This window comes from Nomascus leucogenys, chromosome 21, assembly GCF_006542625.1.
Source record: "Nomascus leucogenys isolate Asia chromosome 21, Asia_NLE_v1, whole genome shotgun sequence".
Lineage (NCBI taxonomy): Eukaryota > Metazoa > Chordata > Mammalia > Primates > Hylobatidae > Nomascus > Nomascus leucogenys.
In genome coordinates, this window is record NC_044401.1 from 6901001 (window position 1) to 6928620 (window position 27620).

Below are 27620 nucleotides of genomic sequence, written 5' to 3' on the forward strand. Positions count from 1 at the left end.
TCACTAGTGCAGGTGCATCTTCAGATGTTATTTGAAAGAAGAGACAGAATATCTTGGCATTGTGTCATTTATTCATAAATATTATAAATTTTATATTATTTGAGAAAATATTCTAAATATGCAAGGTAGTTTAAAAGAAGATGTGAAAGCTGATTCCCTCAAATGAAACAAAGAGCAAATCGAGTGACCGAACATAAGAAGGTGGAGAAGAACCAGGCCAAGGATGGAGCCGAGGAAAAACAAATCCCACAGGAACACTTAAAGTTTGATGGAAAAAATGCAGGGATTTAAAAAAAATAAAGAATCCAAACAATCAAGGAGGATGATGATCTTGGCAGCTATGCCTTGAATATACTAAGATTGCCAAGAGAATCCAGGAACAATAATGGCAATGACAACAATTTAGCTGTGGGAATTGCAGTGCAAGGGTGTAGAATTCTGTGTAGTGGACATAGGAGTTGGTTCTGGTCTCGAAGACAGTATCAAAGAGCAGGAAGAATAGTTAGATTTAGCTTACAGCACAATAAAAGGTAGAAAATGTTTGTTGAGGAAGATGGAAGTCTATGAAACTATCCAAGGAGGCCATAGTATTTTTTGAATACCCGTTATCTGCCCTACACTATGTTAGTTTTTACTGAGTATACTGTAGATGTAAGTCAGGATCCTCAGGCCAAAAATAAACCTATATTAAAGTGAAAAGTTAAGAATAACCCACATGAAACAGTTAGAAAATACAAAGTAGCTGATGTTATTAGGGATAGCAGGATTTTAGAGGCGGGAGAAATCAGCAGGCCTCATGGTAATCATGGAAAAACCATCTGAGAAATAAGACCTAAGCCGGGACTCAAAGAATTGGCATGTGGGGAATAGACATAAACAAGGGAGAAATACGAAATCATCTGGATAGAAATGAACATGGTGTTTTGGGGGAGTAGTGAAATGACTTTACAGGGTGAAATGGATGGTTTGAGCAGGAAAGGAGGGAGAAGCTGGTAGGATAGTAAAGCAAAGCTGTTATGTGAACCCAAGAATATAAGGATTCATCAGCATGTTATGGGGGGCATTTATTAATTAATCCTGAAAGTATTTATTGAGGGCATATTATGTTCCAGGCACAAATTAAACAAAACTTTTCCCCTCATGAAATTTATATTTAATGAGGGAAAATAGACACCCCCCCAACAAAAAAGCAAACAAATAAATGAACAAGTTAAGTTTAGAGAGCGATTAGTGCCATGAAGAACATTAATCTGAGTGATAAAATAGAGAGTGACAGGCTAGAGTAGTGATAGCCCCAAAGGGGGAGAGTGGAGAGTATTCAAAATTGGAGGCCAGGCGCAGTGGCTCTTGCCTATAATCCCAACATTTTGGGAGGCTAAGGCAGGTGGATTGTTTGAGGTCAGGAGTTCAAAACTAGCCTGGCCAACATAGTGAAACCTCGTCTCTACTAAAATACAAAAATTAGCCAGGTGTGGTGGTGTGTGCCTGTAATCTCAGCTACTCAGGAGACTGCGGCAGGAGAATCTCTTGAACCCGAGAGGCGGAAGTTGTAGTGAGCCGAGATGGCATGACTGCACTCCATTCTGAGCAACAGAGTGAGACTCCATCTCAGAAAAAAAAATTGGAAATTCTTAAGACTTGGAGATAATTTGAATAGGGAGAAGAAAGGGAAGACACACGTGATGTGTAGCTACCTAGTCTAGGAAATTAAAGTTTGTAATGCCAGTATATAAGCTGGAAAGATGGAAAGTGAGAGAGAGGAAACATTGAGGAGGTAGTAGAAAAGCTCGGTGTTCCCATAACTCCCTCTTGATGCAATTGTCTACCAGGCAAGTTTCCCAATTCCTTGAAAACATTAGCCCCTAACTCACTAACACTCTTTCCATTTCTACCCCATTACAATTATTGGTCATTCACTGTGTGAATACACACTCCCTCTAATACCTCCTCTCAATTTCTTGAACTTCTCATGATCGAAACTCCACTCTGCCATAGCTACTCATTCCCATGGCTACACTTTTGATGATTTAATTACTAATAATTATAATCTTCCACAATCTCAATTTCAATCATTCCATTTTCCAACCACAGCCTAATGTCTTGGTAGTTCAATCCTTTTGTTACCCCTAATACACCAATTCCTTAAGCCCACTAGGGCCCCTAATTCATTGATTTTACCCATAGCTTCTCATATGCTCACTTCGTTATATAGCGTAGATTCCATGGACAATGATTTTAATCATTTCCTTGCATGCGCCTTTAACACCGTTGACCTTCTCTGGCTTCACTGTGCTCTCTTGACAAATCTCAACTATACTGATCATATGCAACTCCCCATCTATTTCATGCCTGTGTGCCAGCCGAATGTGGCTGGAGAAAAACACACAAGCAAATATATGACTCTCAATTTAAATTCATGATCCCTCAAGGAGGCCCTTAATGCTGCCCAGCAAATATAATGTTTCCTTGTCATTTACTCTTCCATATCTGTACAAGAATATTTCATATTTTTCCCTCTCTCAAATTTCTAACTCCTCCTCCCCCATCCTTATGCTCAACTTAGAACCTTTCTTTCTACTTCACTGAAAAAATAGAAACCATCAAAAGAGAACTTCACAAATACTTGCTGTCCAGCACACCTACCCTCCCATCTTTATCTGTACCCATGTATTTTGCATTCTCTCCTACAACTGTGGATAAACTCTGTGTACCCTTGGCTCAGCCCATCCCTCATTGTGCCTTAGAAATCTGTCTCCTCTTGTGCATGCATAAACAGTGCTCCTGAAAAAGCTCACATCTTTCTTCTGTTTTATCAAACTTTCTCCTTCTATCAAATCTTTCCTGTCAATATACAAACACGTTGTAATTTATCTCATCCTAAAAATACCCTTATAAACCATACCCATATAAACCAAACCCATATAAAATACCCATATAAACCATTTTTAGGATGTAATTTATCTCATCCTAAAAATAGCCTTATAAACCGTACTCCCTAGCAGCTCCTGTCCCATTTCTTTGATTTCCATTACAGCAAAACTTCTCAAGAAATGCCTGTAATCACATGCTCTGGTTCTCTTTTGCGCCTCTAGTTAGCTTTTGCACCTACCAGTCTAGTAAAACTGTTGATGCCAAGGTCACCAATGACTTCCATGTTGCTAAATCCATTAACCAGTTGGCGGTCTTTGTCTTTCCTGATGTCTCAGAATCGTTTTACATGGCCCATTATTCATTCTCCATTAAAACACTTTCTTCACTTGGCGTTCAGTCTACCACACTCTCCTGATTTTTTTCCTACCTCACAGTCTACTCCTCCTCAGTCTCTCTTGCTAGCATATTCTCATTTCCCAAGCAGGTAAACATTAGAGGGCCCCAGAGCTCAATCTTTGAAGCTCTTCTCTTCAGCTCCATTCACTCTCTTAATATTTGCACCCAAGCTTATGGTGCAAGCTTCTATCTCTAGTCCAGGCAGGCCTTTACCCAGAATTCTAGGCTCACATATTCAGCTGCCTGTTCAACATCTCCACTGTCTGTCTAATGAGCATCTCAAACTTGACATGCCAGAAATGGAATTCCTTATTTTGCCAAGCAAAAACATAGCCTCCCCAATATTGGTAAATAACACTCCACCTTTAGGGTTGCTCAAATCAAAAATTTATTTCTCTCTCAGACCTGTATTTCTCTCACAAACCCAACCATTGAACAAATCCTGCAGCTCTACCTTCAGAATAAATCCGGAATCTTGCCACTCCTCATCTTCATCACCACTACTACCCTAATCCAAGCAACTATCATTTCTTACCTGGATTATTACAATAGCCTCCTAATTATCTTCCCTGCTTCTGGCCTTACCACTCACAGTCTATTCTCAAAATGATAGCCAGAGTGATGCTTTGCAATATATGTAATGTAATTTCAGTCAGACCACATCACTTCTCTGCTCAGAACTCTCTAATGGCTCAACATCTCACTTGGAAGAAAAGCCTTTGCAATAGTTCACAAGACCCTCCATATTCAATTTCCCCATTACCTCTCTGTCTTCATTTAGCACTCCACCCTAGCTCACTCCCCTCAACCTTCATTGACCCCTTCCCAACCTCAAACCTACCATGCATGATTTCACCTTTGTACTTGCTTTTCTGACCACCTTAAATGTTTCCCCCAGATAAGGCTTGTTTGCTTATCATCTTCAGGTCTTTGCTCAATTTTCACTTCTAAGTAAGGCCTTTCATAACCACTGTATTTAACATTTAACTTTCCACCCCTTTTGGTTCATAGCACCTACTGCCTTCAGACAAAATATATATTTTATTTATACATTTATTTCCCCTTGCCATGGAATATAAGCCCCATGATTGTAAGGTTTTTTGGGTTTTGTTTGTTTTTTGCCTGTTCTATGCTCTAAGAAATCCTCAGTGCCTAGTACAGAGCCTGGCACTTAGAGAGTGTTCAGTAAATATTTGTTGTATGAATTGAAGGAAATAATAACTGATTCTTTCCCTGGGTTTGGAGGTGTTTTATTAAATGCAAAACATAATATTGTGGCATAGGCTCCATGATTCTCCATGGCAAAATTTTCTTATTCTTCAAAATTAATTTTGAAAGTAAGAGTGCTTTATGCAGGCTTATCCAGAATATTAGATAGGCTACTATTTCTGTTCAGCACCCAAAGCAGCAACATCCAAAGCATTTATTAACTTTTTTTTTTTCATTCAGCAAATGTTTATCAGGGAATATGGGTGTTCTAGACACAGGTGGTGACATGTGCAAAGACTCAGAAACTTAAGAAAATATAGTACAATGTACTGTTGCAGTATTACAAGTGACAGATAATGATGCTCTGAGCTAATGGGGTGCAATGGGGATGAGAGAGGTAGGAATGTGAAAAACATTATGAAGTGAAAGGGCACTAGATGCAAGAAACCTGGTTAGTGGAGACACAAAATACTGTCTACCTTTATCAGGTTATAAAGTGGAAAGTGATTATAAAAGAGTTAGATAAGAATGAAACTTAAACATAGAGGACATGGATTGTAAAATTTCCTTTGTAGGGTATGCACTTAAAATTTCTCATTGTCAGAGTGACTATAAAAATATTCAATGTGTCTACTGGTGACCTTGCCAAAATCATTTGAAAGGTGTTCCCAGATCAGACCCTAAGTCTCATTCTTTTAACATTCTGACTGACAGTTGAAATAGTTTGAGGTCCCAAATTTTTTGTCTAGTAATCTCACCCTTCCTGAAAGTAATTTTTCTTATTTTATGCAAAAATTGCTATATTAAGACATAGAAAAATATATGTGTGTTTTTAACAGGTAAAGGTATAAAGAAAACTAGGCTTTTAAAATGTGTAAGTTTAATAAATTAATATTAGTTCAAAACGCAATTAACTGTAAATATTGCTTTCTATTCAAAAAAGACCTCCTTTGGTTATTAGAATTGCACATCTATATGCACGGGTGATTATTTGAAGGTGAGATAAAAGCAACCGTGATTCCTAGGTATGGAACTTTGGCAGATGGGTGAATGGTAATACTATTAATATTTACTCACGTAGGGAACATAGGAGGAAGAGAAAGTTTGAAGGAAAAGATGAGTTCAGCTTTGACATGTTGAATTTAGGATGCTTTTGGAATATCTAATTGTCATTGTCTAGTAATTCATTTGATATGAAGGGTTAGAGGTCAAGAGAGAAGTAATGGCTCAAGATACAGATTTGAAAGGTATTTAAAAACAGGGAGATATGAATGTCCAGTAGGCAATGGACATATTAGTCTGAAATATGTTTAATAAAGCATTACAGGATACAGACCTGAATATCGAGGAACTTACACTTACTTATGTGATATTTTTCTAGACTGATTTTTCTCTTAAATCCACTCCCACTCAGCCCTCAAACCAACACACATCCTATCCCCAGCTTTCCTTTAAAATGCCTATGATTTACCCTTTACACTGCAGGTATATCTTGATTTCTGTAGTAATTGTATACCTCAAAATTGCATGCCGAACAAAATTCTGTGCATGAGATCACGTAGTCAGTTGACTCATTACTCTAAGAAACTATGGAATGAGTCCATTTGCATTGTTAATGATGTCCCCCTATTTATCACCCCCTTTAAGTGTTTTTGTCTGATTTTTGTTTGGGGGGGTACATCATATTCAACTGATATAATGTCAAATGATTGAGATGTTTAAAGAGACTCCTGTTAAACAGTGAAAGAGAAGTCATCTTTATTCTTTCTATTTCCATCTTTATTCTTTTTTTCTTTTTCTTTTTCATAGGGAAGGAAGCAGAGGTACTCAGAATTTAAATAATTCCCCAAAGGTCAGCCTTTCTGTAAGTCAGCCATCCTACAGAAATGTAACTTTAAATTTTATTGCTCTCTGAGATTCTTTTTTTTTCTAGCATTGAATCATTTTTAAATGTTTTCTTGCCATTCCCCTTTTCTCACCCCTATAACCTCAGTAGGTTTACTTGTTTACCTTTTTATTCTAGAATATCTTGTGTCTGTTCTGTCTGCTTATACTTGAAATTTTCCTGACAGGCAGCCATTGAGTGAACAGTTTATGTAGTTTTATATTAGTAGTTGTAATCTCTGCTGTCCCAGTTTTCTAGAATGTATGGTTGTTTGGGACTTCTCTGTGCTCTGCCCCTTTATTGGCAGTCTCACTTTCTTTCTTGTGTCTTACCTTTATCTCTCCAGAAAAGCTTCTGCAAAATGTATCTTTCCCACCAATCACAATGCTGCACTCTTAGTGTATGCAGTCTCTATGGTAACTGGGAAACATGCCACAACACCAAGATTACTGGAGCAACCATCAGAGTGGGGAAATCAGCGCATGCCCTCCTCTGGCACGACAGAAGTTTCCCCATTGAAACTGGAATCAGATACCTGTATATTAATATGCAGGGCAAGGAAGGCGGCAGAGGAAATGCTATAAGCCCAGTCTCTCTAAAGGCACATTATTGGGGTTTGATGGAATTCTTGATCTTATTTATCATGAATAAAGCTAGATTCGTATACTGATCCTGAGCAGACATGGATAAACTGGTTGAACTTGGAGATTTTTTTTTCCTGCAGATACATGACTAGTTTGTAAACAAGAGAATTTTACTAAATTAGTATATATGCTTAGGTAAGCTCAGAGAAATTATCAATGTACTGTAAAAATTATTCACTTGCATTGTAGAGACAGACTTTTTCAGATGATTTCCCTAGCAATTGCATTGTTGACCCAGGGAGCACAAAAGGCAAAATTGGCTCTCTCTGAGCCTGCCTCACAGTGGGGGCAGTTCTATTAGGACTTGAAGGGAATGAGGATGAAGCAATGAGGCTTTTCTGGGGTGCTTCCTTTAGGACTGAACTTCATTCCAAATATGCAGAGGATCTGACTCCCAGGTACAGCCCAGTAGAAACAAAGGGCGTAAATCAGAGTTTCATAACTTTGGCTCTGTTAACCTTTAGGGCCAGATAAATCTTCGTGGAACAGGGCTGTCCTATGCACTGTAAGATGTTTAGCAGCATCCCTGGCATCTACCCTCTAAATGCCAGTAGGAACTTCTCTGACTGTGACAACAAAGAATACAAATGTCCCCTGACTGGGGGCAAAAAGTAGCCCCAGGTTGAGAACCACTGGCCTAAAGCAAGATGCAGCTTGGGTAAGAAAAGAGAGTTGGAGAATCCCTTAAAAGGCCCAGAATATTCACTAGTTGATCATTCAGCAGGTATTTATTGAGCCCCTGTTATCTTTCAGGCACTCTTCTACTTACCAGGGATACCACTGTGAAGAGTCATGATCTCGTGGAGCTTACCTTCTAGTACATATATGCCACATGTTCCTAACTAGCAGGTTCCCCTTCTCTCCACACAGCATAACAGCAAATGCTTCAAGCCAACTGAGGGCCAAGAAAAGAAAAACACAAGTTCATATTTGAAGATTCTTTTTTCAGTTTATGAACCTCAAAACGGCTTTGATTTAAAAATGAAACTTGGCAAGTGATTAGTTCATATGTTTTAGTTTATAATATGTTTTAATCATTTTGGGTGTTTTCAAAACAAATGGTGAGATTAGGGGGTTTTTTTCTCTTCTATTTTTGGCCCCTTTCCTCTGGAGAGTCTTTCTCTTGTGTTTAGTTCTTGGTGTTCTTAGTATATTTGAAGAATGCTTTTAAGTATTTGAAATGTATGTACATGGTTGAAAGGGGATGAGGAAGAAGAAACCGAAGACTTCATGACCCTGCTCAAACAAATACCCATACCCCAGCCCTAAAGCAGTGTCCGGGCACCACATCTTCAAGGAAGGCCCCTTGGAAACCCCTCATGGGCCAGTCCTCTGACCCAGGTAATCTCCTAACCCCCTTTATGTATTCTTATGAGGATATATGATAAGAACGGACTGTGAGATTTGTTGTTCAGATTTTTCCTCTTAGAATGTGAGCTCAGTGGGTATTAGTACCATGTTGGCTGTGTCCACAGTTCTACTATCTTCAGCAGGGCCTGGTACACAGTAAGCACTTAAGAAATACGTGTCGAATGGCTGGGCGCAGTGGCTCACACGTGTAATCCCAGCAGTTTGGGAGGCCAAGGCGGGTGGATCACGAGGTCAGGAATTCAAGACCAACCTGGCCAAGATGGTGAAAACCCATCTCTACTAAAAATACAAAAATTAGCCAGGCATGGTAGTGGGTGCCTGTAATCCCAGCTACTAGAGAGGCTGAGGCAGAGAATTGCTTGAACCCGGGAGGCAGAGGTTGCAGTGAGCCGAGATTGTGTCACAGCACTCCAGCCTGGGCAACAGAGAGAAATTTGGTCAAAAGAAAAAAAAAAAAAGAAATATGTGTTGAATGACTGACGAACTGACTAAGAAACCTAGCTTTTGGGATGTCCTTCCCAAACACTTTAAGCCTGTGCACTGCCTGTGGATTAACGTGCCTCTAGTATGAGACCTCATTGTCTTCCTCATTACTTCGTAAACTGTGAAGTAACATGTTCACTATCTAGTTCCAAGCTTTGTTCAGTGATTTAGAGGATAAATGCCTATGCCTCTCAGTGTCGGAAACAGAGTAAAATTACATATCTTATTTACTTGTTTTCTTGTTTAATGTATGTTCCCTCTACTGGAATTTAAACTATATAAGGTGGAGAACTTGATCTGCCAATAATGTTATCCTCTGTGCCTAGAATGATGTCTGACATATAGTAGATACTCAACAAATATTTGCTGAAAAAATAAATGATAGGCATTTCATCTATTAATATATTGATTGATAGATTGATTACTTATTAGGGAACAAAAAATGCAGTAATGTGATGGAGTTCTTAGTCATTCATTCAATATCCTAGAGCAGTGCCTAGCATATAGTAGGCACTCAGTAAGTACCTGATGAGTGAAAGAACTGATTCCAATATACCGAAGATTTTTTTTTACTGAGTATATTAGTTTTCTGGGGCTTTGTAACAAAATACCACAAACTGAGTGGCTTAAACAACAGAAATGTTTGTCTCACAGTTATAGAAGCTAGATGTTCAAGATTAAAGTATCAGCAGGGTTGGCTCCTTCTAAGGCTGTGAGAATCTGTTCCATGACTCTCACCCAGCTTCTGGTGGTTTCCTGGCAATCTTTGATGTTCCTTGGCTTATAGAAGCATCAGCCCCAATCTCTGCCGTCATCGTCATATGATGTTCTCCCTGTGTGCATGTCTGTGTTTAAGTTTCTTCTTTTTATAAGTACACTAGTCATATTGGATTACAGGCCCACTCTACAGCATGACCTCATCTTAATCACCTCTTCAATGACCCTATTCACACATATATTCATATTCTAAAGAATTGGGGGCCAGAATGTCAACATACGAATTTTAAGGGAACATAATCAACTCATAATACTAAAATAATAGAGATCTTCAGGTAGTAACATTTTGATGGATGACTTCTATTTGGAAAACATCAGCTTCTCAAAATGACATCTAGATTTATGATTCTATATGGAAATTGATGTGGTAATATTAAATAGCATTTACTATGTTATACCAAGACATATGTGTTTATAAAGAGGAAACGTAAAGAAAGTCCAAGGGGCATGAATGTACATGGCATATATCCTTGAATGCTGAGTAGTGTGGTGTCACCAGACAATGGGTTATGTGGGGAAGACTGCTGAGAGGTGCCAAAGGGATTTGTATATGAAGCAAAGGGGCTTGGGGGTTGGGCTTCATTTTACAGGCCTCCAACATATAAGGCAAAACTTACTGAATGGTAAATGAGTATAGCAAGGATGAATTTTATTGTATGTAGATTATACCTCAGAGAACCTGACCTTTAAAAGAAAGAAAACAATGAGGTTGAAGAATGGATTTTGGAAGCTAGCAATTCAGAAGTGTTTGGTGACTTTGGCAAAAAAAAAAAAAAAAAAAAATGGTTTAATTAGAAACATAGCTAGAGAAACCAGATTGTAATGGTTTGAGGAATAAACGGGAGCTTAGGAAGCTTGAAGGTGGCACAAAAGAGGGAAAGATAAGGTCTGCAAAAGATGGTTTTTTGTTTGTTAGTTTATTATCATTGTTATTGTTGTTACTTTAAATGAAGACAGCTAAAGCATGTTGGCAGGCAGTAGGAAAATTGAAAATACAAAAGAAAGGAAAAGTAACTGATATAATAAGATCCTGGATGAGGTTATCAGTGCTAGGCAGAAAGATCTCTGAAATGTTACAAGTGGATTCACTGGTGGCAAAGGTGGAGTGATAGGAAGTGCCATTTGATGGCCTCTGTTTTCTCTATGTAAAAGGAGGCAAGGTTAGTAGCTGAGAGTGAAGGGTAGGGGATGGGTTATAACCAGTTAAACAGAGTAATGAATGAAACTATGGAGTGAAAAAGGAAACTGACTAGGAGCAAATTTTAAAATTGCAAACTAATTCTGAAACTCGAACTTATGCTGGAAACCGTAATTCTGCAGGAGCATCAAGCTGTACGGTTTTGTGCTTTTTCTCTAGCAAGGATCAGCAGCCTGGAAGCTGAGGAGAACACACGTGGGTTCATCTGAGCTCCAGAACTAGGTAAATACAGTTGAGAACTGTAGATGAGGGAATTGATGGAGCTGGTAGGTATTTCTGAAGTTAACAACCATGGGCATCCAGACTGGTAGAGAAGAAACTGGAAAATAATAGTCTGGGAGAAAAGAGGAAAAAACAAGAAAACCAAAAAGTCAGGGTGAGAAAGTAGAGTACTTGTTTTCTGGAGCCATATGTGTCCCCATAAGGAGCCCGGCCTTACAAAACAAGTCTTATGCCACAGATCTCAGAGAAACTGCAGAAAGTAGAACGAACACATTACAGGGCATAGACTGGATTCAAGAACATAGCCTCGTGGTCAGTGTTTCATTCCTAACTTGCCACTAATTTAAGGCAGCTGTCATTACCACCATTATCACAGAATGCTAATCCTTAGGAAAAGAATGTAAGAGTAGAAGAAATACCTGTGCATGTAAGAGCAGAATAAATAGGAACCTCCCATGGGGCAATGGTAATAAACTTGACAAGAGGCAAATTGTTTTATTTTTTGCCTTGGATTCCAAAGTGTACTGAGGTTTCCCTCTAGGCATGCTCTTTTACTTTTCTTAAGATTATCGATTTATTCTGTTAGAGAGTCTACAGAGGTGACACTCTTCTTTTTTGGCCCTCGCTCTCCCTTTCTTTGTTTTCTCTTTCTCCTCATTTCCTCCTATCTTAATGGATTAAATGTTGTCATATGTCTCAGCAACCCTCCCCAACCCAGTGACCAAATAAAGTATTCCCATTACTTACTATTGGATTTTGTTTAATCTCCAAGAAGACTGGGCTAAGAAGTTAGTGCTTGGTTAGAAAACACTTTTAGGTACTTTGCAGATAACACCGTACCACTAATCCCTCATGCCCTATACATTTAGATGAACCTGGGTGTCTCTCTCTGATATTCATAAGAAAAGCCCTGCTCCTATGGGCCCTGTCTCCATATGTCAGCCTAGCAAAGTAACCAACCATGTTATGCACTGTGAGATACCATGCTCTAGTTATCCTTTTCTTGCTTGAGTGGACTGAGATGAACATAATACACAAGGTTTAGTAGTTCCTAAACCCTATGAGAATTCCTAAGCTTCTTCTCTTGATGTTGTCAATGTATAAGTTCAAAAAATAGCTTTGGGGGAATTTCAATAAACAACTCTAAATAAGTCCTCTTTCCTTTGCAAATATAAATCCTTTGTAAAATTTTATTTTTTTCCTTTTGTTTTCTACTCCTGATTCTATTATAGCTCTAGCAATGCTAAAAACCAGCTGGTTTGGAGATTAATATGACCAGACATACCATGAATTTTTTAAATCTCAAAAGTCCCAGTTTATCCTTCTTGGTAAATCGAATATCTGTTATATATACACACATACACACATACATAAACACATACATACATACATATTTATACAGTATGTTATTATGTCTTCTCTAAATTCTTTTTTTTGTCTCCCTGTCTCCTAAAATTCTCCCTAAATGCTTTTTTTGTTATAATAAAGAGGTAGGAGAAAGAAAACCTGAAGAAATGGAGGAGAAAAGAGTATGAAGTGCTAGAAGATGGAAGGAGAAGGCACACTATGGAATAAGGGAAACCAGTGAGGAGATTGAACAAGTAGTGATTTTCTTTTCCCTAGTTCCCTTAGACTGCTTTTAGATTTGGTTTTGATATTTCTCTCACCTAATGCCCCAAAATGACCTCTCCCTAGCAATTTGTTCTATAAAAAATATTCCTTTTACTGCCAGAAAATATCTCTTACCTGTTAAGCAGGTTGAAATATCCTGCCCCAGCATCTAAACATCCTCTCCAGCCTGCCAAGCCCCTAACCACCTGACACAGGGGACTTGGACCCATTGCCATTAGTTCTACACACCCCCTACCCCATGCCAGCATGGAGAGTGTTAATGGCTGATGTAAGTGTGAAAGAACATAAGCGATAATTTGGTTTTACTTTATTAAAATTCAAAATATAAATAGGTAAACTACATGTTGAATTCATTAAATTCTTCCTCCACTGTTTAGAAATACAAAAACTGCATTTTTAGAAAAGGGATTGATTGGTGTCATGTACGTATTTGTTCACGTCTGTTGATGCAAGATAATAAGAGTATTAACATAGAGGTAGAATAATGGTATTTATAATTTCATCACCACTGTTTATATAAGATAAAAATGTCTGAAAGCAACAGAGAGAACATTTGTTGCTCTATACATACATTAAATTTTCCCATTTTTGTTTATAAAGCATATGAGGAAGAAAAACAAGTTTAACAAATTGAGGAAGAGTTAGTGTTCTTTTTACCATGTCCACTGACATTTACCTAAGGTAGCCAGGTTCAGAAAATACCAAAATATAGTGGAGAGGGTAACTCCTTATAAGAGAATATAGGGAACAGAAACATGCACTTGGTTAACTGTTCTCTGAGATTGACATTACTTGAGCTAGATTATGGTCCTCTGTTCAATGCAGAAATTGTTCTGCCCCAGAGAGTGGTGAGTACTAAGTCTGGGAGACCAGTAACTTGTATGTAATTTGCCTGTAACTTGAGATATGAACCTTAGGGGCTGAGGCTCCATTCCCTCTTTCAAAAAAAAAAAAGGAAAAAAAAAATGGTGCTTCAGATCAGATTGTAAGGACTCATTTCAAAAACTTAAATAATTCTGGGTAGACTTTTATATTTTCATGGCTGTTTGAGAAAGAAAAGGTAGTTGGGAGTGGAGAAGGGGTTTCTTATCTATATAAAAATTAGCTGAGTTGATAATATAGCTCACAAAGGGTCAAGTCATTCATGAAAGGTTAATGGATGTTACAGGGCAAATGAATAAAAACAAATAAAGAACGAGAAGAGGAATCATCATGGCAGGTGGTTATATTTATAACTTGTCTAAAATGGGCTAATAACCTGTCAGTGATAATAGAGACAGAAACTCTCCAAAACATACATGAGAGTGGAAGGTCCTTGAGGGCAGGAGTAGAATCCAGTTGGCAGAGTAATCAATAGTAGACTCGGAAAAATATTTGTTGAATTAATGAATGAATGCATGGTGTTGGAAATACTTTGTATATTCTCCCCTATCTTAGCCAACTCTCAAGATAAGTTCAGAAACTTTATTAGGCTGTCATAAAAGAGTTGATATTACACAAGGGCATAAAGCAACTAATTTTTATTAATTAGTTCCTTTAAATCCCCATTCATATTCCTATTCCTGTCTACACCCATAGGTAAGCATATTTTATTGTCTGTTGGACCAATTTTGCCTGAAAATGTTAGAAGATGAAGTCAGAGAAGTAGTAAGGGACATACTTTATTGATCTAACAGACCATAGTAAAGGCTTTAGAGTCCCAAGCATCAGTGAGCCTGAAAAAGTCTAATGGGCAGGAGAGTCTTTGAAATCACAACAACAACCCTATTTTTTTTCAGAATTACCAGATGAGACACTTCAGCCAAAGGCTGGAGGCCTAGATATAAGAGCCTGATTTAGGCTATTTGTTAACTGTGATATTTCTGACCAGTATAAATAAAAATAAACTGTGCTTCACTGGACCTTTGTTTTTTGCCTATTGAGCCAGTTTTATCCATCAATTTACCCCAGTTGGCAGCCTTACCTAAGAGAAGCTTAGGGAGCAGTAGCAAATGTGTTTTTCAGCACACTGAAGACCTTATAGAACTTGTCTATAAGGTCTCCAGTTCCAAAGTGTAGGATTTAAGACACTAAATAAAAATTTAAAATATTAGATAAATTTTCCCTTGTACTAACTGTTCACTGAACTAAGAATTATAGAATTCCTGTGTATTTAATAGTGTATGCATAAATCACTTTGCAAAGGAAAGAGAGGTTAAAAGTTCACATAAGACATATATGATCTCTAACCAAGTCCTTCCAAGGTGAACCAATTTGCTACACTTACTTATAAGAATGAGAGAAATCCGATAGTTTGCCTAAGATGGGATATTCAGAAGTCATTTTCTTGTCCATTTATGTCTAAATCTTTAAAACTCTGAAGCCATGTTACTAGTAGAACTGAGGGAAATAGCCTAGAATTTTTCTTGTCACTTACAGAGATGACAGACTTACAATGTGATGATTCTTTTGAAAGCTTCTTACAAGACCTAGAACTTGTCTGGCTCCATTTATCTGGCCAGGATGTATTTCTATGATTTATCCAATGAGATTCTTAGCAGAGCCTTACATTTACTGCGTAAGATAATTGTATTTCTTTTCTTTGCCATGACAAAAACCACTCTATACTATACACATAACGTTAAAGGTTGCTTTTTTTTTTTTTTTTTTTTTTTTTTTTTTTTTTTTTTTTTTTTTAGCGTGTGGACAGAATCTATGGAAGCTTTTTTCAGTTCCATCATGTTGACAAGCTGATTCCATTAAATCACCCACCATCATCATGTTCACTTTTTTTTCTTTTTTCTTTTTTGAAAAGTTAGAAAACAGAGATCATCTTAGAGTCTTCAAGGCATTTCCTTTGGAAAAAATAAATCTGGAAAAACATGAGTCTGTTCCTTCAAATGGAAAAAAGGCCCTTCTCTTGAAGCTATTCAGGATAGGGAAGGAGCTCTCGGTCCTTTACCCCCTGTAAGATCGGATATTTTTTAAACATTCTGAGTATAGATCAAACTTCTCTACCTCAGTGTTTATTATGTATTATTTGCTACTTCAAATGGACACTGCAAGAAGTTAAATGAATGACATGAAAGAGATTCGTTCAGCGATTTTTTAGTATTTTGCACCCTCAGATGCAATGCAATTAGATAATGTTTTAGGATCACACTGCTGTTTTGAATTAGGGCAGACATATCCCTGCTCCTCCCAACACCATGCTTTCCTCACTGAGGGGGAAAAATCATATGATCATGCTGCTGCTGGGTCATTTAAAGCATTGAGTGGATGTGTGAAATGAGAAAAAAAAAAAAAAAAAAGCTCAGTGTGGGGTTAATTAGCTCTGTGGCGTTGTGGGTGGGTCACTTCCTCCGGACCAAATCATGCAGGAGGAACCATGCGTGTGCAGACTGACAAAATTAAAAGAAAGCCCATGAACCTTCAGACTCTAGGACAAAAATTGATTGCCTTTAGAAACAAGAAAGGAACCCTTTCATGCAGTGAGTACTTTGGGCTTCATTGGTCATAGACGAATGGACTTCCCCTGAAGTGTCGGCTCAGGCCACTGTCATATACTGAAAATGAATCTATGGTTTGAGAAGGACCTGGCAAATCTGGTACTTTTAAAAATTTGCCTCTGCTGACACTTTTTAAAATCATGTCTTTCTCAATTAGGATACTAGCCTTGTTTTTGAGGTCTCATCTTGGAAACAACATAATTTCTTCCCCAAAGTATGAGTGAATCCTTTATATTTTTGTAATTGTGTTTCATGGTATTTCACAGACTGCTGCGGGTTCCCTGCCTGCTGAGATTCGTTCAGCTGTGGTTTGGCCTGAAGGGTTCCCACTAGGTTGTTTACAATCTAATCCTTGAAGTGGGAGGTTAAGGAGCAGATAGAAAACATCCTCGATCCCTGGATCATTAATAGGTGAATACAAGAATTCAGATATTTACAAGGAAATCTCACAGGCCAGGATTTCTAGGGCAGAAAGATATTGTGAGAGGCTCCTGGAGCATATGCTGACAAGGAGCCAGGAACCAATGGAGATTATCCATGAGGAAAACACTGACAAATATGTTAATAAAATTTCAGTGCAGACCATTTGGGGTTTCTTATGTTTTTGCCTAAATGACTCTGACTTTAGTAGTAACAGCACTTCATGGAGTATACAGAGTCACCAAATGTTTATGACTTTTGAGAAGAAGAATATGTGTGTGTGCATGTATGATGTATGCATTTATAGGTATATATCTTTATTTGAAGTAAAACTATAAGCACAATTGGCTTCTTGAGGTGGGGAAGCAATTGACCCCTTTTAGCAGTGTACTTGGAAAACTCGAAGCATCTAGGACAGAATTTGCCACCACCACCACCACCGAACACACACACACACACACACACACACACACACACACACACTCACCAAATACTTTCCTTATTACCTGTGAAAAAAACTGAATTTAGATCTTGTGTCAACAGTTAAGAAAATGCAAATTCCCCTAAGTAGAGGCATTAAAACAATTAAATGAATATATTTTTAGCAAACTGAGAGCAAGCTGTGGTTGGGGAGATGGAGAGCTCACTAAGAGTATCCTCAAAGAAGCAGTCCCAGCCACATTTGTTTCTGTTTCTTCAACTGCCTGATGATAGGAATGTGGATGTGGAAATAAGTAGGACTAGAAGGTGGGGGAAGCAGAGAGTAAGTTTTGCTAATTCTAACAACCTATGTTATCAGCTTATTGTGCCACAGCTTTTCAAAATTCAAGTTGCTGGTTAACTTGACACCTTTTCTGTTCCATTCATTCTGTTCATTATGAAGCAGCATAAGCAATGGCTACATGCACCAACCATTATCCTAGTTAGGTTGTCAAAGTTAGCTTAATGCTGACTTTATTTTCTGTAGTGATACTAAACAAAACGTTTCTTTTGAAAGGTCTTAGACCTCTATCCTCCCAACTCCTGATCACAGTAATAACCAACCTCAAGAAGTCATTAGTGGAGACTAGAACAATATCCTATAACAAGTCAGCTATGAAGAAATTGGCATAGTTTGTCTCTTTGATTCATGTTCTTATGGAAATAATGGGTTGCAAAATAAAACTACATTTCTTTCTCTCTCTCTCTCGAATTCATTTTTTTACTGGATCTTCTCTACAAATTACATTGGAATGAAGATTTTGTTTTTGTTTTTGTTAACAAGATTCAAATAACACTCAAAGGCTTTAAAAGCCAAAGTCCATCTTTAGATATAGCTTTCTTCTATAATGTACTGCCAGTTTCTTATGTATGTGTATTTTTACCTTCCTGATGCCTTCGCCTGTCGATTGGTACATGTTAGTGCTTTGCTTATAAGAGTTGGGCAATAGTTCAGTGATCCAGTCCAAATCTGGGCCATAGATAGAATGGACTCATCTTCTACTTAAGAAAAGTGGCAAACTGCTTTAAATGAATTTGGTTCAGACAAGGTCACTGGAGCTGTTCATCTAACCCTGTGCTGTATGTAACGAATACTTCTGCTGAGCTCCAAAGCTACAAGGTAAATAGACAAAGAAAGCCAGTAACTTGCCACCCCTGTTAGACCTTATCTGTGAGTCTGTTATTAGATTTACATTCTTAATCATATAGGGCACATTTTGGTCATTTAAAGGAATTGTTTATTGGTTCTCCTATTGTCTTTGAAGATAGTCCAGGAAATAATAATAGTGAGTTCATATATGACTCTCTGGACCTTCAAAAAACTTTTTCTTTAATTGGAAATTGAGTTTATATACATATTCAATATGAGGTTTATGAAATATTCAGCAAATTTCTTAGACATGAAAGCATTAATTGTTAGACTGTTTTACTCTAGCTAATCACTATGTTAAAGCTTTAGTAGATTCAAGTACATTTTTCCCAATTTTGTGTTATATGCACTTGGCAAATTGAATAAAAAACGTAAGCACCATGTATTAGTATTTTGAATTTAATAACTTACCAACTATCTGTATTGCTTATTTCTTTTTAAACTGTAGAATGTGTTTTACTCAACTGTATTGTGATTCTGTATAATTTTTAGGGTTAACATTTTATAGAATTTTATAGAATCATACAGAGTTAAACAAGACTAGAAAAGTTATTGAATTCATTCTCCTGACTGGAGGCAGAGCTGCATTTATTTTATCCAAAATAGATGAAGATTTTTCCTATTTTAAGAGAGTCAGGAAGAAAGAAATTTCAGAACTGCTCTTAGCAATCTATTTGATTATTTACCACTTGCATATTTAGAATGTTCATCTTTAAGTCTTAAATTCTGCACTGGACGGTTTAATGTCATTTTGCCCTAGGACAAAAATGCTGATCATTATCCTCTTTGTAACAACTTTTCTTATAGTCAAAAAACTATGAAAACACACCTCAGCTCTTTCTTCCCTAAGCTAAATTATCCCAGTTTTTTAAACATTTGCTTTTGTTTGTATAGCTCTTTCGATACCTGAGTGGCAAAGGGGACTATTTTTAAAAGCTCTGTCATATATGATGCCTCTTAGAGAGGCACTGCATATTTTAATTTCACTGTGCTGATGTGGAAATAGCCACAACTTTTTCATTATATGCTGATGGACAGGGCATTTGTGTTCATTTAACCTTGAGGTTTAAACTTGTTCCCGAAAAAGTAACTGACTCATAGCATTGGCTAGACCCAAGAATAAAGAGCATCAGTTTTCCTAATCTTCAAGCTCATCTTGCCCCCACTCCTAAAATGCACTAAAATTAACTTTTCCTTGACCTCTCTCTGGTGCTATTTATTTACTGATTTAACAACTTTCTTCTGTCATCTCTGTCTCCTAAAATAGATGGACAGCATTTATTCAACAAACATTGGAGTGTCGTGCTGTGTTTCACACACTATGCTAGGCTTGGGAGATTCAAGTGTGAACTGTTAGCTGACTCAGGGACATAGATGTCCCAGGCCATGTTCAGGGAGGAGCAAATAGGCTGTCACCGTATATAAAGAAGCAGCAGTGGGAAAATTTTTCTTAAAATTAGAGAGGTGGGCCAGGGCCAGATTGTGAAAGGTCTTGGAGGCTCTTAAGCAAATAGTTGGTAGTGACAAGTCTAAATGATTAGACCACATGATAGCAGTGCCAAACCTTTTCAGCATCTTTTAAGATCAGTTTACTATAAGTCAAAGGTCCTGGTACATCAATCCCTTTGGAATTTATAGAGCTACAGTTTTGGTAGTTTAAGATATAGAAGAGAAAGTTATTTGGAATCAGATTGTAAAGGGTTCCTGAATGTCATCATGCTACGGAATTGCGTCTATTTTAGCAGCAATAAAAAACCATCCTAAATGTATTAAATAAATTCGGTCCTTGCCACCCCTCCCAGCACTACTGCTTTCATTTCATTCTAGTCTGTCAGGCCCTATCCCCGTAAGAATCAAGAAGGAACAGGGAAATTCACATGGGGTGGGATGGAGTGTTACATTGTATCTTGGCAATGTCTCAGGCGCAGAAGCAGTCCCAGACCTAATTGCTGAACTTTAAAATCTTCTCTATTTATTGATTATAACCTTATTTCATCAACAAAATTTTGAAGGCAGACCATTTTTTAGGATTATTATCATAGCATGTTAAGAAAAAAAGACCTCAGTGTCATTGTCTTATTATTCTTCTTGAGATGGATCCAAAATAATATGCGTTTTGGAAAGCAGACCCCAAGATATGTATGACCATTTATGGCATTTATAGTCTTCTTCTTCCTGACCAAAAGGCATGAAAATACATCAAAAATCTGTCCTGCAGGAAACCCCAAAGTACCTAGAAAGCGATGGCACAGGTTCTGTATGCACATATAAATACCCTTGCATCTGGCTTTCTCTTGTAAACCTTTTGCCAAATAGAAAATAGAGAATTAAAAACTCCCAAATTCAGGATGCATGAAATGTCATTAAATCTAGTACAAATTTTTTTGAATCTGTCAGATAAAGGAAATCATGTATCCAGAGTAAAGATGGAATATCAGTTGACAGGCACTTAATTTTGAGAGACATATAAATCTAAAAATCTAATAGTGCCTCATCCTTTGAAAACACTGGAAACCAGAAAGGTATTAGGAAAATCAATAAGGTAAAAATCATCATCCTACTATTTGGGATGACTCCCACATAAGAATTAATTAACGCAATACTTCTAGAACATTAAAGGGATGTTAAAACATTATCTCTACCCATAGAAAACAAACATATAAACCCATCTAACTTTTAGACAGAGTAGTTAAAGAAAAAAGATTGGAAATATTGAGATTGGAAATAAGAGGTCATTTCTGTCCTGTTGTCACACCATTTACCCTCTTCAGCTAGAAGGATAAGTGTCGAACTTCAGTTCATCCAAATTCCTCAGCTCTATCATCAGTGCAGTGACACATTCTAATTTTCTGACTCATTTGTGATGAATAATCTCTCCCTTTTCTATTCACAATGCTGAAAGTAACCAATTTTTGTGTGAGTTACGATTACTTATTTTCCCTTTTTTTAAATTGCACTATTATTGTTTTCTCTTAGCAGAATTTGTCTCACTCTTTATCACCCAGTGTGAATCTCATGTTCAGAAAAGCCCATGGACAGTAATAGTGCCTAGGCTTGGAGTTAGTCAAGAGGAATGAGAGTCTGAAGACCCAGATTCCGTTTTTAACCCAGCCAGATACCTCAGCTGGCAAGTGGTTCAGCTTCCTCACCATAAAATGGGTATAATAATAGCTTTCCCTTACCACTGTGAAATATTTAGAATGCAAATCAAGCCAAACCTGTCTCCTTCCAAAGAGAAGCTTAAACTAGCCTGTGTAATCCTGAATGAGCCCAGATTCAAGGGGAAACATAAAGTGGGAAACTCCTAAAGGTAGTGTAATTTAGTGGTTAAAAATATGTAGATTTTGGAATGGCACACACTTATTCAGATGCCAGCAGCTGTGTGATCTAAGCTAAGTTTCCTAATTTCTCAAATTTCTCTTTTTTCTCTAGTAAATTGGAAGTAACAGTATTTTCTCTTGTAGTGGGGATTAAATGATACACTGTTAACCATGCTTCTCAAACTCTTCCACTTGGGTGATCCTCAAGTTAGAGTGAGTGCTCCAATACTAAGGGTGCCTGCCAGGACATTGCTTGAAGTAGTCTGCCACAAACAAGACTTTTCAGTGAAGTCTCAGGTTTCACCCAAAAAATATATATAAAAATTTTGCTTTCAGCTCCTCAATATATTCTTATTTGTTTCACTCAACCAGAAGTTCCATGAGGACAAGAACAGTATCTGTTTTCTTTTTGGTATAACATCAAAGAAATAGTTATTGGATAAATGAATACGTGTGCAAATAAGAGTTTAAATTACTTGCCCACAAGGAATACTGACCCTCCAGGAAGACAGCCATGTATTTATTATTTATTTTGTGGCCTTTTCTACTCCCGTTACACTGCTCACATTCCTGGGCATACTCATATCCAAATTTGAGAAGGATTTATTTCTCAAGGTACCTGAAGGACTCAGTAAATCGTGATTCTTATTATCATTATCATCTCTCTGCTTGGTACTCCTCTACTCCATTGTTGCTAAGGCTTTGTCGACTTGTTAAAAAAAGAAATTATAAAGGACTAGGAAGGTAGGAGTCTGGCAGGCCTTCAAAGAAGCCTGTGTGGTTCTAACCACATACTCTTACCCACTTAGAGCTCTTTTTTATACATTTTCTTTGCTGCTGGCTTTACTTTATAGCGTTTCATGAAAAGTCTATAGAGGTGAGTAGCTATGGGATTGAAAGAGGGTTTTCTCCCCTCTCTGCCTAGGCCAGCGGTTCCTAACCTGAGATTCATGAATGGCCTTCATGGAGTCTAGGAGTTCCTTGAAACTTGGTGTTTTTGAGGAGTTTTCTGGAGAAAGAGATTGTCATAGGGATCGGTATCACTTCAAAATGTTGAAAACCACTGATGCAGAACTTTATGTAAACAACACTAAAATTGACTTTAAAGTTACAATTAATAATATTTTTGATTCTTGGAGATTGACACTATATAATAATTTCCACTCAGAAATTATAATACGAAGATTAAACTTCACCCCTCATCATCCCCCTCTCTCTGCTCACCCCCCACCTTCCACCCTGATATTTTAATGTCCTGAATTACTTGGGCTTTACAGTTTTATACTCTTTGCTAGATATATTTATGCTTTGAACCAAGTGTGCTTAATGCAAATATTTTTAATCCTCTGTGAAACTATTATAGATAATTCTTTGCATTTCGGATAAAAACAACTTATAGACATATAAGGTGAATATCACTTAGGTGGAAAGAGCATGTATCAATGAAATAACAATTTGAATTGAGAAAATATAAATCTATGTAGATTAATACATATTCTCAGAATTACATAGCAGATTATAATTCAGTCAAGAAGTAGGTGTCTTTTGATGCCTATGAACATTTATGAATTGTGTAAGAACTCTGAGATTAAATTTTTAGCCACAGTATTAAGTTTGGAATCATATTATCATTTTATATTAACATATAAGTACAACAATTATATCCAATAAAACTTCCATTTAACTTGGCTTTAATTCGTTTTAGACTATGACATACACACTGTAATTTTTCTCTCCATTTTGGATTCCTATCATTGACGGCCAGCCTGTGTGTCATTTGACATCCAGGAAAGATAGTTTTTCATTCCAGACATTGGATGTGTTAGTCAATTTGGGTACAACTTACATTGATCTCTTTTGATCACATCAAAAGTTTAATTTTAACTAATTTTATGAATAAATGCACCTTGAAATTTAGAAAAAAAGTTATGTGCTTAGATATAAGAACATAAACACTAGGTATAATTTTAAAAGAGCATAATATTATTGAGAGTTATTGGGTTTATAACATACAACAGAAAAATGATCATTGAACATATTTCATAGAAAATTGCTAATGATATTTTCTTCTTCTCCCCAAAGGTTAGAAAAGACAGCAAGTTCAGAAAAGGGAGAGGGAAAGAAAGAAAGAGAGATATAGAGAGAGGAATGTAGGAAAGGAGGGAGGGAGGGAGGAAAATGGTAAGAAAATACGCCCCTGTGCCATAGTCTAATATCCTGGCTTGCAGAGAAGACTAGAATATAGCAAAACTTAGAGCTTTAAAATCTTTGAAGACTAGTCAGTCTTTTATATATATATATATATATATATATATATATATATATATATATTTCAAATTTGTATGTGCTTTCAATGAATCATACATAAGCTAATTATCTTGCTTAAAATTTTCATTAAACTCATCAATTTTGTGAAACAATTTGAAAGCATTGGAGATCTCCAACCTCTCTTGTGTTAGCATGTATAATAATCCAGGCTGGAGATTTTCATCTTAACTCGTCTTGTCACCATCCTGCATCAAGTACACCTGCATGTACTTGAGCAAGGTTTCACGTTGACCGCAAAGGGAAATCATTTCTTTGAAGAAATCTCTACAATAGTGCAACTGTCCCAGAAACTTTCCAGGAAGGGCAATGTCTTTAATTGCTGGTTTTCTGCTTTAGCCTTTTCAGTGCAAAGATACTTAATCAGGTCCTTCTACTTGATTTCCTTTAGTGAAGCTTGTTTTGCGTATTTCTGGAGGCCTTATGTGAAGTTGTTAAAATCATGGTGTCAGAGAGGCAAGATTGAATCAGCCTGTATTAAATTCTTGATATATTTTAGTGGGCTAGAGGTAGGGGGACCTGCTTTGTTTTCTCAGTATCTTTTTTTGGTTTATTAATTTCTCATGGCTCTCCTTCTACTTCAGTTTTATCCTTCTAAGAGAAGCTATCAAAACACTGATGGGTCCAGGCACGGTGGCTCACGCTTGTAATTCCAGCACTTTGGGAGGCCAAGGTGGGTGGATCACCTGAGTTCAGGAGTTCGAGACCAGCCTGGCCAATATGGCAGACCCCATTTCTACTAAAAATACAAAAATTAGCTGGGTGTGGTGGTGCACGCCTGTAGTCCCAGCTACTCGGGGTGCTGAAGCAAGAGAATCACTTAAACTCAGAAGGCAGAGGTTGCAGTGAGCCAAGATCGTGCCACTGCACTCCAGCCTGGGTGACAGAGGGAGAGTCTATCTCAAAAAAAAAAAAGAAGAAAAAAGAAAAAAAACAAGGCACAATGATGGGCAGACCAGTCCTATAATAGTTTTTTTTTTTTGGCCTGTGATTTTTTTTTTTTGGACGGAGTCTTGCTCTTGTCACCCAGGCTGGAGTGCAGTGGCATGATCTGGGCTCACTGCAACCTCCACCTCCCGGGTTCAAGCAATTCTCCTGCCTCGGCCTCCCAAGTAGCTGGGATTACAGGCGCCCGCCACCATGCCTGGCTAATTTTTGTAGTTTTAGTAGAAACAGGGTTCCATCATGTTGGCCAGCCTGGTCTCGAACTCCTGACCTCCAGTGATCCACCCGCCTTGGCCTCCCAAAGTGCTGGGATTTACAGGCATAAGCCACCACGCCCAGCCTGGCTTATAATTTAGAGTGAAATATCAGATTTTAAACATAGAACAAGAACACTGTTAGGGTCAGCTCCTCCAAAATCTGAAATTTTCATCATTTCATCTGAAATTTTCATTACCAAACAGAGATGTGTTTGGTGGGAGAGAAGCTTTGTTTAAAATCACTTTATCAGATTATTTTCCACCATAGAGGGGACATTCTAGGCTGGTGAGAAGGGGGTAGAGGCAGTTTTGGAAGGCAAGTCCAGGGCAAACTTAGGACTGAGTTCTTAGCAACACACGAATGTATTGAATTTGTTCAGAGGAACTTCTGGACATTAAACATACTAAATATACCTTAAAAGAGACAAAGTTTATCAGGATTTGACTCATCTTTGTCAAAATTAGCTAAAATTGGTCATGTACTATATAGTAAAGCTTTTACCTATTCTAGTCAGTGCTGCCCGATGGAAGTTTCTACAATAATAGAAACGTTTTCTATCTGTGCTATCCAGTAAGGCAGTCACCAGCCACATGTGGGCATTGAGCACTTGAAATGCAGCTGGCAAGACTGAGGAACTAAATGTGTAGCTTTTTATTAAATGTTAAATAATTTAAATTTAAATAGACAAATGTGGCTAGTGGCTATTGTGTTAAATGGTAACATAGCTCTACCAAATCCTATATGATACAGATTAGAATGAAATTAACAAAGAAAGGTCTTTGCACTCCTTGTGCTGGGAAGTACTGTCTTGGTCATCGGAGCAGGGGGTCATACCTTTAGAAAGTTTTTATGAAGCTGGGTCTCCTTTATTTTGAGGCTAGAAGTGACAAAATAGGCTCCTTTAGGAACAACCAGTCCCACCTATGCCTAGATTTGCTTTCTTTCTTCCCACTATATCATTTTGCTTTTATATATCGGTTTTGCATCATATATCGGTTTGCTTTTAATTACTTATTTTTTCTTCGATTTTCAGATCTTTGACCATCAGTCTGTGACCTGCCCCTTCTCTTTATGTAAGTAAAAGTGATTTCTTTACCTTTAAAAAAAAAAGTGTCGGATTTAAGAAATTGTGGTCTTCATTGGCATATTTCCTAGTTGACTTTGTTGTGGTTTCTAGTGTTTCTGTAGTGTGTATTAGTTTCTTTTGCGTTTGGAGTCTATGCTGTTGGTGGTAATACTAAGTTGCTATCCATGAGGGTGCAGAAAATACTAGTGCCCCAGATACTGTACTTCTATAAAGGCTGCCCTTTACTTGGCTGCAGCTGCTGTTTGCAAAAGTCACTGCTCTTTTAAAGTATAGCTTACATTATTCAGCCAAATACCAGCAACAGTTGGGCTTTTGCTCCCCTGTCAATCATTGGGCAATTATGTATTCTTCAGTTATGTACCCATCCCTAGGTCCAATAGTTTTTAATTTTAACTTCTAGATCAGAGCTTTCATTTATTGACAAAATTTCTAATATCCCTTTACTAAGAAGTACAAGACTGTAAAGTAAATAGGCTAAACTTTTGTGCAAAATTATGAAGTCTACAGGGTAAAAAAAAGAAATCCCAGATTCACGTGTGCCAGAAGGTTTATAAAGGTACCACTCTTTTTTAGAAAAGATGGAAAGGCATTTGGGGGAAAAAAAAAAACACTTGATTTTATATGAAAGAAAGAGAACGTTAATTATTTAAAATTCAAACCAGGCTGCACTGAATTGGCTTAAATAAATTTTATTTTGAACTGCTTGAAAGAGATTCCAGGCCAATGAACCCAAATAATCAAAGTCACTTATGAGACACCACCCAAAAGATCCTACAGGTAGTGATAGTCACCTAATGCGATAAATAATTATCGGTATCCTCTGGCTGCTTCTCACTCTGGTGAGCTCTGTTCCTTATTCACAACATTATATCTTGCTTCACTGACTCCTCACACCAAGGTATTTCTTATATTATAATCATTTGCACAGAATGGAGGTTCCCATGGCTATCTTGTTTATGCGTGCCTTCCACTAACTAGGAAGATATATCTTCCTAGAAGATAGTGGCAAATATATTTAGGGAGGCAGAATCCTCCAAAGGATGCTAAGGCTAAAGTGTAACATGACAGTTTATTTGACAGAGAAAGGAGATTGATTAAACTCCCCAAAGACTGGAGCTGTGTGTAATGCATTTATACAACAGGGGTGGGTCCTACCTGCCCCTGACAAGTCTTGTTATTCTCTATTTCAGTGTCGATAGAGTGGGTCTGTTAATGCTTTGGAGGATGTCAATATGCATGCTTATGGTTACCACTTTATATCTGCACAGCCCTCCCCTCAGTTACCTAGCACTGCATATTTCTAGTCCTCTGACTGGCAAATCATTTTTGTTACAGTTCTTTTGTGTAAAAACAGTTCACATAATAGCTCCGTGTTAGACAAGGCATTAATCCTCACATCACCGGGATGAGTCAGCACAGTGCACTCCTGCCCGCACGGCTCAGCTATTGTGACGTCAGT

The 27620-nt window shown here is 37.5% G+C and overlaps 1 protein-coding gene and 1 long non-coding RNA gene across 8 annotated transcripts in view; one reads left to right on the forward strand and one right to left on the reverse strand.

The window, feature by feature from the left end:
• The window catches only part of ZBTB20 (zinc finger and BTB domain containing 20), an 807544-nt gene that overhangs the window by 619392 nt on the left and 160532 nt on the right, over nucleotides 1-27620 (forward strand). For all 7 annotated transcript variants that reach the window (XM_030802021.1, XM_030802016.1, XM_030802015.1 and 4 more), the window contains one exon: nucleotides 26108-26147. The gene's annotated coding sequence lies outside the window, so the exon portion shown is untranslated. The remainder of the gene's footprint in view (nucleotides 1-26107; nucleotides 26148-27620) is intronic.
• Nucleotides 6281-27620, reverse strand: part of LOC105738541 — a 66107-nt gene continuing 44767 nt past the window's right edge. Inside the window, exons 2-3 of the long non-coding RNA XR_001114369.2 lie at nucleotides 7817-7900; nucleotides 6281-6781 (exon numbers count right to left, since the gene is read on the reverse strand). This is a non-coding gene — a long non-coding RNA (uncharacterized LOC105738541). The remainder of the gene's footprint in view (nucleotides 6782-7816; nucleotides 7901-27620) is intronic.